The 8,176-nt window shown below is 40.8% G+C and overlaps 1 non-coding gene across 1 annotated transcript; it reads right to left on the bottom strand.

The window, feature by feature from the left end:
- Positions 1-3,382: 3,382 nt before the first annotated feature.
- On the bottom strand, positions 3,383-3,455 carry TRNAK-UUU (transfer RNA lysine (anticodon UUU)). The gene has a single exon. It is a non-coding gene; the product is annotated as a tRNA-Lys (tRNA).
- Between the last annotated feature and the right edge of the window lie 4,721 nt (positions 3,456-8,176).

Raw genomic sequence — 8,176 nt, 5'->3', positions numbered from 1 at the left:
ATTCACACAGCTCAGTATTGATTAATTTTGACTTTCATATTGGTACTGCTAAATGTGCTGCAAAGAAAAAAAAGTAGGAATCATTCTGATTCTGTGTGTTTTTTATGGGAGACATCATAGCTGCTAGTTTCCACCAATCAGCTTAAAGAGTACTGAAAGTTAGACATAGAGTCTACAGAGGGAAAAATGCAGAAAACAAGTCATAAAATTGCCAAAGTAGTGTTAATCCTCATATCCACATGACATTTATTTCTGAAAAGCTAGGTATGATTTAAACAAAGCTAAATGATAGGTCTAGGTTAAAAAGCCTCAAAACTGAACAATGACGTAAATAATGGACCCTCAGATTAAAAGACGGGTGCTTTACTGACTGAGCTATCCAATTTTCTTTCTAAGTGCACTGTTGCAACATTTTCAAAAAAAATGTCTCTGTCCATATTTAAGTATATTCAGAAAAATTATCATTCAATATGACTGTTCAAAGCCAAAACCAAGCACATAATCAATGTTTTGTCGTGAGTTTGGACATATTCAAAGACATGTTGTTTGTTTTTTCTCTAGTGTAAAAGAGCATTTTATTTCTCATGTCACACAAGTGCATTAAGCACGCAACTAATCTTCAAGCACTAGCTGAGATTTAAACAATACAAAGTGATCTGTTGAGATTTAAAAGCTTAATGTCTGAACAGGGACTTGAACTCTGGACCCTGAGATTAAAAGTCTGATGCTCTACTGACTGATCTATCCAGGCCCCTTCTGAGCAAACTTAGCACATTTTTCAAGATTTACTTCAGATTCATCTAAATGTATCTTCAGATATGTTGATTTTTTTCATATGTGTGTACATACCCAAAACCAAAGTCAGCACATAGTCTGCCAGCATAATGAGGTGTCAGGTTACATCTCTTTTTATACTCTATGTATAGGAAACAGGGGAAGAGGAGTGATGAGTATTCAGCCCAGTGAAAGGCTATCAGATTTGGGCAGTTAAAGGCAGTTGAAGCTGCATCATCAAGCGATTGATTTAGTTTACTCCAAAGCTGAATTCACATTCACACAGCTCAGTATTGAATAATTTTGACTTTCATATTGGTACTGCTAAATGTGCTGCAAAGAAAAAAAAAGGAGGAATCACTCTGATTCTGTGTGTTTTTATGGGAGACATCATAGCTGCTAGTTTCCACCCATCAGCTTAAAGAGTACTGAAAGTTAGACATAGAGTCTACAGAGGGAAAAATGCAGAAAACAAGTCATAAAATTGCCAAAATAGTGTTAATCCTCATATCCACATGACATTTATTTCTGAAAAGCTAGGTATGATTTAAACAAAGCTAAATGATAGGTCTAGGTTAAAAAGCCTCAAAACTGAACAATGACGTAAATAATGGACCCTCAGATTAAAAGACGGGTGCTTTACTGACTGAGCTATCCAATTTTCTTTCTAAGTGCACTGTTGCAACATTTTCAAAAAAAATGTCTCAGTCCATATTTAAGTATATTCAGAAAAATTATCATTCAATATGACTGTTCAAAGCCAAAACCAAGCACATAATCAATAATTTGTTGTGAGTTTGGACATATTCAAAGACATGTTTTTTGTTTTTTCTCTAGTGTATAAGAGCATTTTATTTCTCATGTCAAACAAGTGCATTAAGCATGCAACTAATCTTCAAGCACAAGCTGAGATTTAAACAATACAAAGTGATCTGTTGAGATGTAAAAGCTTAACGCCTGAACAGGGACTTAAGCCCCCGTCTCACATAGCGATATCGCTGCTGAGTCACGGTTTTGATGACTCACCAGCGATATCGCTGTGTGTGACACTTTGCAACGATCAGGCCCCTGCTGTGAGGTCGCTGATTGTTGCAAAGTGTCCTGGACCATTTTTTGGTCGTTGGCCTCCCGCTGGCCAGCACACATCGCTGTGTGTGACCAGCGGGACCAACGATCTGGCTGGTAACTATGGTAAACATCTGGTTACTAGTGGCACGCACGCACTTAGTAACCCGCTGTTTACCATGGATACCACTCTGCTACAGTGCGCGGAGGCTCCCGCGCACCGTAGCAGAGTGGTATCCATGGTAAACAGCGGGTTAATAGGGGCACACGCGCACTTAGTAAGCCGATGTTTAAGATAGTCACCAGCCTGTTCCTGCTTGCAGCAGGCTGGTAACGGGAGCAGGAAATCGTGGAACGATTCTTTCCACGATGTCGCTGCTCCCCTGATCGCTGGTGAGCCTGCCTGTTTGACAGCTCACCAGCGATGTATTAGCGATGCAGCAACGATCCCTGACAGGTCGTATCATTGTCGGGATCGCTGCTGCATCGCTTAGTGTGACGGGGCCCTTAAACCCTGCACCCTCAGATTTAAAGTTGGATGCTCTACCAACTGAGCTATCCAGGCTCCTTCCAAACAAATTTAGCACATTTTTCAAGATTTACTTCCGATTCATCTAAATGTATCTTCAGATATGTTGATTTTTTTCATATGTGTGTACATACCCAAAACCAAAGCCAGCACATAGTCTGCCAGCATAATGAGGTGTCAGGTTACATCTCTTTTTATTCTCTATGTATAGGAAACAGGGGAAGAGGAGTGATGAGTATTCAGCCCAGTGAAAGGCTATCAGATTTGGGCAGTTAAAGGCAGGTGAAGCTGCATCATCAAGCGATTGATTTAGTTTACTCCAAAGCTGAATTCACATTCACACAGCTCAGTATTGATTAATTTTGACTTTCATATTGGTGCTGCTAAATGTGCTGCAAAGAAAAAAAAAGTAGGAATCACTCTGATTCTGTGTGTTTTTTATGGGAGACATCATAGCTGCTAGTTTCCACCCATCAGCTTAAAGAGTACTGAAAGATAGACATAGAGTCTACAGAGGGAAAAATGCAGAAAACAAGTCATAAAATTGCCAAAGTAGTGTTAATCCTCATATCCACATGACATTTATTTCTGAAAAGCTAGGTATGATTTAAACAAAGCTAAATGATAGGTCTAGGTTGAAAAGCCTCAAAACTGAACAATGACGTAAATAATGGACCCTCACATTAAAAGACGGGTGCTTTACAGACTGAGCTATCCAAGTTCTTTCTAAGTGCACTTTTGCAACATTTAAAAAAAAAATGTCTCTGTCCATATTTAAGTATACTCGGAAAAATTATCATGCAGTATGACTGTTCAAAGTCAAGACCAAGCACATAATCAATGATTTGTCGTGAGTTTGGACATATTCAAAGACATGTTTTTTGTTTTTTTCTCTAGTGTAAAAGAGCATTTTATTTCTCATGTCAAACAAGTGCATTAAGCATGCAACTAATCTTCAAGCACAAACTGAGATTTAAACAATACAAAGTGATCTGTTGAGATTTAAAAACATAACACCTAAACAAGGACTTGAACCCTGGACCCTCAGATTAAAAGTCAGATGCTCTACCGACTGAGCTATCCAGGCTCCTTGCATGCAAACTTAGCACATTTTTTAAGATTTACTTCCGATTCATCTAAATGTATCTTCAGATATGTTGATTTTTTTCATATGTGTGTACATACCCAAAACCAAAGCCAGCACATAGTTTGCCAGCAAAATGAGGTGTCAGGTTACATCTCTTTTTATACTCTATGTAAAGGAAACAGGGGAAGAGGAGTGATGAGTTTTCAGCCCAGTGAAAGGCTATCAGATTTGGGCAGTTAATGGCAGGTGAAGCTGCATCATCAAGGGATTGATTTAGTTTACTCCAAAGCTGAATTTACATTCACACAGCTCAGTATTGATTAAGTTTGACTTTCATATTGATACTGCTAAATGTACTGCAAAGAAAAAAAAGTAGAAATCACTCTGATTCTGTGTGTTTTTTATGGGAGACATCATAGCTGCTAGTTTCCACCCATCAGCTTAAAGAGTACTGAAAGTTAGACATAGAGTCTACAGAGGGAAAAATGCAGAAAACAAGTCATAAAATTGCCAAAGTAGTTTTAATCCTCATACCCACATGACATTTATTTCTGAAAAGCTAGGTATGATTTAAACAAAGCTAAATGATAGGTCTAGGTTAAAAAGCCTCAAAACTGAACAATGACGTAAATAATGGACCCTCGGATTAAAAGACGGGTGCTTTACAGACTGAGCTATCCAGGTTCTTTCTAAGTGCACTTTTGCAACATTTTCAAAAAAAATGTCTCTGTCCATATTTAAGTATACTCAGAAAAATTATCATCCAATATGAGCTGCAACATGTGCTACATGTTCACAGATCGACCAGAAGCTGAAACCAACTTCACCTGCCAGAAGTGTAGATTACTGGCTCTTTTAGAAGAAAAGGTGCGGGGACTGGAAGAAAGAATTGCGACATTAAAACTCACCAAGGAAAATGAAGACTTCCTGGACAGAACAGAAGCGTCACTACTGGTTACGGAAAGTGAAGGAAGCGTCAGAGAACCTCCAGAGGCAGACAAGTGGAGGCAAGTGACCAAAAGAAGCAAGAAGACCATGGAGACACCACCAACCACACAACTGACAAACAGATTCCAAGGACTTGTGGAGGATGAAGATGGCACACCTAAGGATGAGGAACTACCAGCAAGCAAAAAAGAAAAGAGCACCCAGAAACACCCAGAAGCGACAAGAAAAAGGACAGCCAAGAAAGGAAGAAGAGTGGTGGTGGTGGGAGACTCGCAACTGAGAGGAACAGAAGCAGCTATCTGCAGACCGGACATAACCGCAAGAGAAGTATGCTGCCTCCCAGGGGCGAAGATCAAGGATGTTACCGATAGAATACCGAAGCTCATCAGTTCCAAGGATGTCCACCCATTTCTTCTGATACATGTTGGCATCAATGACACGGCAAAGAAGGACCTACCGACAATCTGCAAGGACTTTGAAGCATTGGGGAAGAAAGTAAAAGAACTGGATGCGCAGGTAGTTTTTTCTTCTATCCTTCCAGTAGACGGGCATGGCGTCAGGAGATGGAACATGGTCCTTGATGTGAACAACTGGCTGAGACGATGGTGCAGACAACAAGGATTTGGATTCCTGGACCACGGTGTGAATTACCTCTATGACGGACTCCTTGCCAGAGAGGGGCTACACCTCAACAAACCCGGGAAACACACATTCGCCAGGAGACTCGCAACACTCATCAGGAGGGCGTTAAACTAGAAGAAGAGGGGATGGGAAGAAAAACGCCGGACACGAACATGCAACCAGAGAACATACTAATGAAAGATATGAAGTGCGACAAAGAAGGTCCAAGACAAGATACTTGGAAGGGAGGTAAGAAAATTTCTAATACAATCCACAGGGAGAAGATTGGAACAAAACAAAATCGTGTAAACTGCGTGCTAGCAAATGCCAGGAGCCTGACAAACAAGATGGATGAACTGGAAGCAGAAATATCTACAGGTAACTATGACATAGTGGGAATAACCGAAACATGGTTAGATGAAAGCTATGACTGGGCAGTTAACTTACAGGGTTACAGTCTGTTTAGAAGGGATCGAAGAAGTCGGAAAGGGGGTGGAGTCTGTCTATATGTAAAGACGTGTCTAAAGCCTACAATACGGGAGGATGTATGGGAGGGAAATGAGGAGGTCGAGTCCTTATGGGTGGAGATACATGGGGCAAAAAACAATAATAAAATGATCATAGGAGTCTGTTATAAACCACCAAATATAGCAGAAGCCACGAAAGTCTATTAATGAGACAAATAGACGAAGTAGCAAAAAATAACGAGGTGATTATTATGGGGGACTTCTACTACCCCGATATAGACTGGGAAACTGAAAGCTGTAGATCTCAGAAAGGAAACAGGTTTCTGTCAATTATCAAAGACAATTATTTGTCACAACTTGTGCAGGAACCAACTAGAGGGACGGCCCTTTTAGACTTAATATTAACTAACAGGCCAGACAGAATAACTGGGGTGCAGGTCGGGGGGCACCTGTGAACTAGTGACCACAACATTATACAATTCCACATGTGCTTCAGTAGGGTGCCCAGCAAGGGAGTTACAAAAACATTGAACTTCAGGAGGGCAAAGTTTGATCAGCTAAGAGATGCCCTTCACCTTATAGACTGGGATAGTATCTTTAGTAATAGGATCACGGATAGAAAATGGGAAATTTTCGAAACAGTCCTACTTAGTCACTGTAGAAGGTACATACTTTATGGGAATAAAAGGGCTAGGAATAGGAGGAAGCCAATGTGGCTAAATAAGGAAGTCAAGAGGGCAATGAAAAACAAAAAAAGGGCTTTCGCTAAACTTAAACAAGAAGGCAGCGAGGAAGCGCTAATATCTTATAGGGAAAAAAACAAAATCTGTAAGAAACAAATAAGAATAGCAAAAGAGGAGACAGAGAGACTAATTGCCAAGGAAAGTAAAACGAATCCCAAACTGTTCTTTAACTATATAAACAGTAAAAGGATTAAAACTGATGGAGTTGGCCCATTGAAAAATAACCTGGGTAAAATCATAGAGGGCGATGAGGGTAAAGCAAACCTACTCAATAGCTTCTTCTCCACTGTTTTCACAAAAGAAAACAATTTATCGGAGGAAATGCAGAGTGATAAAGTAAACCCTCCGCTAAATATCACCCACCTAACCCAGGAGGAAGTTCAGAAACGCCTAAATAATATCAAAATAGACAAGTCACCAGGCCCAGATGGCATACACCCCCGTGTACTAAGAGAATTAAGTAATGTGATAGACAGACCGCTGTATCTTATATTCAAGCACTCTTTATGGACAGGGACTGTCCCACTAGACTGGCGCCAAGCAAATGTGGTACCAATATTCAAAAAGGGGTCTAAAAGTGACCCTGGGAACTATAAACCAGTAAGCTTAACGTCTGTTGTGGGTAAATTGTTTGAAGGATTTCTTAGAGATGCTATTGTAGAATATCTTAATGATAATAACTGTCTAACTCCATATCAACATGGATTCATGAGGGATCGCTCCTGCCAAACAAACCTGATCGCCTTCTACGAGGAGGTGAGCTCACAGCTGGACCGGGGAGAGTCAGTGGATGTTGTATACCTTGACTTCTCCAAAGCGTTCGATACCGTGCCACACAAAAGGTTGGTATATAAAATGAGAATGCTTGGTCTGGGGGATAATGTGTGCAAGTGGGTAAATAGCTGGCTTAGTGATAGAAAGCAGAGGGTGGTTATCAATGGAGTAAGCTCAGGGTGTGTCAGGGTTACTAGCGGGGTGCCTCAAGGGTCTGTCTTGGGCCCTATATTATTTAATATATTTATTAATGATCTAGTGGAAGGGTTGCATAGTAAAATAGCAATATTTGCAGATGATACTAAACTTTGTAAAGTAGTTAATACAGATGAGGATAGGGCACAGATACAGGAGGATTTAGTTAAATTGGGGAGTTGGGCCAAAAAATGGCAAATGGGGTTCAATGCCGATAAATGTAAGGTCATGCACATGGGAAAGAAACACAGCAGTCACCCATACATATTAAATGGGAAACCGTTGGGGAAATCTGACATGGAGAAGGACCTGGGCGTCTTGGTTAATTGCAAATTAAATTGGAGTGCCCAGTGTCAGGCAGCAGCTGCGAAGGCAAATAGAGTCATGGCATGCATCAGAAGAGGAATAGGGGCATATGATGAGAACATTGTTCTTCCTCTGTATAAAGAGCTGGTAAGGCCGCACTTAGAATATTGTGCACAGTTCTGGGCTCCGGTGCTCAGGAAAGACATATTGGAGCTAGAGAGGGTACAAAGGAGGGCGACTAAGGTAATATAGGGAATGGAGGGACTAGAACACCCAGAGAGGTTGTCAAAATTAGGCCTATTTACGTTGGAAAAGAGAAGGCTTAGGGGAGACCTCATAAACATGTATAAATACATCAGGGGGCAGTACAGAGATCTCTCCCATGAACTGTTTATACCAAGGATGGTGACAAAGACGAGGGGGCACACTATGCGTCTGGAGGAAAGGAGGTTCCTGCGCCAGCATAGAAGGGGATTCTTTACAGTCAGAGCCGTGAGACTCTGGAACTCTCTGGGAGAGGAAGTGGTGATGTCCAACTCACTTAATGAGTTCAAGAGAGGCCTGGACGCCTTTCTTGAGAACAATAAAATTACATCTTATGCTTAGTTAATTAATCCAGGGATTTAATCTGACTGCCAGATTGGTGTCGGGAAGTAAATTTTTCCAC

The sequence above is a fragment of the Phyllobates terribilis genome, unplaced genomic scaffold, assembly GCF_046119375.1.
Source record: "Phyllobates terribilis strain yellow unplaced genomic scaffold, ASM4611937v1 Scaffold_1__5_contigs__length_1240528914, whole genome shotgun sequence".
Lineage (NCBI taxonomy): Eukaryota > Metazoa > Chordata > Amphibia > Anura > Dendrobatidae > Phyllobates > Phyllobates terribilis.
The sequence above is the reverse complement of the archived record's forward strand: the minus strand, read 5'-3'. Positions and strand labels throughout refer to the sequence as shown.